Below are 4,656 nucleotides of genomic sequence, written 5' to 3'. Positions count from 1 at the left end.
ATTTTTTCATGTATCTTTCAAAAGGATACATCCACCTCATAAATACCGGTCCTCCCAATATTGCTTCATCAGGCAAGTGCAAAACCAGATGGATCATTATGTCAAAGAATGCTGGAGGGAAAATCAACTCCATCTTGCATAAAATAACAATCAAGTCATCCTTAGCTTTCTCCATATCAGAAACGTTCAGTGTCCTAGAGCACAATTATTTGAAGAAATTACACAATTCAGTGATGGTAGTGGATATAGATTCTGGTAAAAACTTGCGAACACCTACTGCAAGTAATCGCTGCATTATCACATGACAATCATGGGACTTCAACCCAACAATGTTTGAGTCATTGTCTGTGACTTTTTTCTTTAGATTAGAACAAAAACCATTGGGAAACTTCACTCCTTTCAAAAATTGACAAAAGTCTCGCCTCTGTTCAAAAGTGAACACGTATGGAGCATGCATTTTCATTAACCTTTTATTGGCATCCTCGTAAATCCACAATGATTTCCTAACCCCCATATTCTTTACATCATGTCTTGCGTTAGTGGTGTCCTTAGATTTATCATTATCTAACAAAGTCCCAAGGAGACTGTCGCACACATTCTTCTCAACATGCATCACATCTAGGTTGTGTTTTAACTGATTTGAACTCCAGTAATCAAGTTCATAGAAAATACATTTTTTCCTCCAATTACTTTCCCCTGCACCTCGCTTGCGCTTCACCTCCCCAAATCTGTCATGTTTACCAGGCACTTGAAGCGGTAAAGCATTGACTTGATCTAAAACTTGTTGACAAGTAAACTGTTGTGGAGGATTTCTTTTCTCAACTTTGCCATCAAATTCCTTGTCCCTTCTATACTTATGATTACTCCTCAAGAATTGCCTATGACCGACATACGATGTCTTACCAATCACTCGAATGGAAGTGGTGTCTTCATTGCACGTTGGACATGCTTTATACCCTTGCCTGCTCCAACCAGACAAGCTACTACGAGCAGGGAAATCGTTAATTGTCCACAGAAGGGCTGCACGCATCTTGAACAATTCATTCCTTGTGCCATCTCGTGTCGACCCCGTTAATCCACAATTGTTTTAACTCATCCACCAAGGGTCTTAGAAATACATCCATGTCTTTACCCGGTGATTTTGGCCCAGGAATAAGCAGAGCTAGCATAAAATACTCTTCCTTCATGCATAGCCAATGGGGAAGATTGTAGTTCGTCAAAATCACAGGTCACATGCTGTATGATAAGCTCATGTTGCCAAAAGGATTAAACCCATCAGCAGCCAAGCCTAGACGAACATTTCTAGGATCTTTTGCAAAATCAGGATGGGTGGCGTCAAAGTCTTTCCATGCAGACCCGTCAACCGGATGACGCATCACCTTGTGTGGAACCTTTTTCCCCTTCTTCTTTTCATTGACCCATCGACTACTCCCACACACATGACATGAATCTTTGCTTGCATGCTCATTATAAAATAAGGAACAATCATATTTACACACATGGATTGATTGATATCCCAACCCTAACTTACTCAGCTTTTTTTTCGCTTCGTAGTGTGTTGGGGGGATTTTATTATCTTTCGGAAATGCAAATTTTAGTAACTTCAACAATTCATCGAAAGAGTTATTTGGCCACTTCCCCTAACTTTCAAATGCATCAACTTCGCCAACAAGTTTAAGGATGATATCCAATCACAACCCAGATACAACTCAGCTTCAATCTCGTCGAACAACTCGTCATAATACTGTCCCATTCGACTGCCAGACACACCATCTGCTTCCTCTGCATTTGTCGGTAAGAGGAAATCATCAACGACGTCAACCATCTCGTCTACATCTTCATTCTCCTCAACTACCTCATTGGCGACACTAGCTTCCACCTTACCATGGTAAACCCACTTTTGATAATTCTGTTGAAAACCCTTATCAAAGACATGAGCCTCCACTGTATCTATAGTTTGTAGTTTAACATTCAGGCACCTCACACACGGGCATAAAATTCTCCCGTCGCAGTCTACGTGTTCTTTTGCCATTCTCAAGAAGGCTTGGAGACCGTTCCAATAAGCATCACAGTTACGATTCCTTAATGTCGTCCAACTCTTATCGATCGGCATCTACGATACAAGAATAAACAATAATTAAAAATTATTGACTATGTGTGTGTGCCCTAATCCACCTTTTCACTCCACTTCTATAAGGGTAAAGAACATATCCCATTCAAATTTGTAGTATACATATAATTTAATCTACACTTTTAAAATTGTTTCGTTTATGTAAAAATTTCAGCAGCACCTCCCTATAATTCTCATAAGTGGGCAGACTAAAATTAAGTTTGCCCACTTACAAGAACAAATAAGGAGACACATATTGAAATCTCTATTAGCGAAACAATAAAATGAGTACTAGATCAAATTATAGGTACACAACAAATCCAAACTATCCATGCGGACACATACCGTCCTAGATAATTCAGAGAAGCATATTTAAGAGTTCTTACTAACTCAGCTTCACCGAACGGGTCTAAGGCTTTTCGTGATTGAAAATAATTAAGAAAACATTATCACTAAGTGATAATATATAAAACTTCTATCCAATCTTTGGTGATCAAATTTTATCATCAAAGAAAAGCAACAAAAAAAAGAAATATTTTTTAACACTAGATGTTTTATGATGTCTTATAAAATCTTATGATATTAAATTATAATTTTGTAATTTATTTTGAAATTATATATCTAATTATTTAATTTATTTTTAAATTACTAAATTTGTTAATATTAAATAAAATTATAATTTTTTAATTCATTATCTAAATTTTTAATTTATTTTGAAATTATTTATCTAATTTTTAATTACTAAATTTGTTAATATTAAATTAAATTAAAATTTTGTAATTTATTTTGAAATTATTTATCTAACTTTTAATTTATTTTTAAAGTATATATCTAATTATTTAATTTATTTTTAAATTACTAAATTTTTTAATATTAAATAAAATTATAATTTTTTAATTCATTTATCTAAATTTTTAATTTAGTTTGAAATTATTTATCTAATTTTTAATTTATTTTTTAATTACTAAATTTGTTAATATTAAATTAAATTAAAATTTTGTAATTTATTTTGAAATTATTTATCTAACTTTTAATTTATTTTTAAAGTATATATCTAATTATTTAATTTATTTTTAAATTACTAAATTTGTTAATATTAAATAAAATTATAATTTTTAATTCATTTATCTAAATTTTTAATTTATTTTTTAATTACTAAATTTGTTAATATTAAATTAAATTAAAATTTTCTAATTTATTTTGAAATTATTTATCTTAACTTTTAATTTATTTTTAAATTTGTTAATATTAAATTAAATTATAATTTTGTAATTTATTTTGAAATTATTTATCTAACTTTTAATTTAATTTTAAATTATATATCTAATTATTTAATTTATTTTTAAATTACTAAATTTGTTAATATTAAATAAAATTATAATTTTTAATTCATTTATCTAAATTTTTAATTTATTTTGAAATTATTTATCTAATTTTTTAATTACTAAATTTGTTAATATTAAATTAAATTAAAATTTTGTAATTTATTTTGAAATTATTTATCTAACTTTTAATTTATTTTTAAATTACTAAATTTGTTAATATTAAATTAAATTATAATTTTTTTAATTTATTTTGAAATTATTTATCTAACTTTTAATTTATTTTTAAATTATATATCTAATTATTTAATTTATTTTTAATTACTAAATTTGTTAATATTAAATTATAATTTTTCACTTTATGTTAAAATTATTAAATTGTTAATATTAAATTAAATTATTTATCTAATGTTTTAATTTATTTTGTTAATTCTAAGTATTCAATGTTTTATTTATTATATTATTATTTATTTAGTCCTCTAACTCTACCAAGATTTCGGCAGCATAACATCTCTATTATAACATATCCCAAAAATTTAAAATCCTACAAAAAACTCTCAGAAAATTCCCAGAACATTCACAATATACATATTATTAATCAAATTTAAATACTAACACATGCTACAATTTTATACACATATATAAATATATCACTAAACACATCTTACTTTGTACACACATTCAGATATTAATTATATTAATTAAACCAATAACATAATTAAAAAATAAATACATTGATGCCACAAAATTATATTATACCCCAGTGACCGAATTTCCAAGAGATACTCCTTCAATTTCTATACAAAATCAACTCAAATAGTTAAATTTAAACAAAATTAAATCAACTTAATATATATATATTTATATATAAATGCACAATTATAAGCTAGCTATGAGTGTTTTGGCTTAATTTGTCCCCATTCACAAACCTCAAATGCTTCGGTTGTGCTGTGTCAATTTGTCCCTGGTTAGCATATCAGGAAAATCAAAGAAATCAAAATGTGATAACAAAATTACATCTCAGAAAAATCAAAGAAATAAAAAAAAAAAACTTTCAGACCAACCACAGATTACCCACACAAAATTTTGTCAAATTCCAACAACCAAAATATTATACATATATTTATAGCATCACGCAGATTCCACAAACAAAATCAACACCCATTTCCAATACATATATATTATACATAATACAAAATCAACACTCATTTCGGACCAAATATA

The sequence above is a fragment of the Humulus lupulus genome, chromosome 8, assembly GCF_963169125.1.
Source record: "Humulus lupulus chromosome 8, drHumLupu1.1, whole genome shotgun sequence".
Taxonomy (NCBI): domain Eukaryota; kingdom Viridiplantae; phylum Streptophyta; class Magnoliopsida; order Rosales; family Cannabaceae; genus Humulus; species Humulus lupulus.
This window is presented reverse-complemented; position numbering follows the sequence as displayed.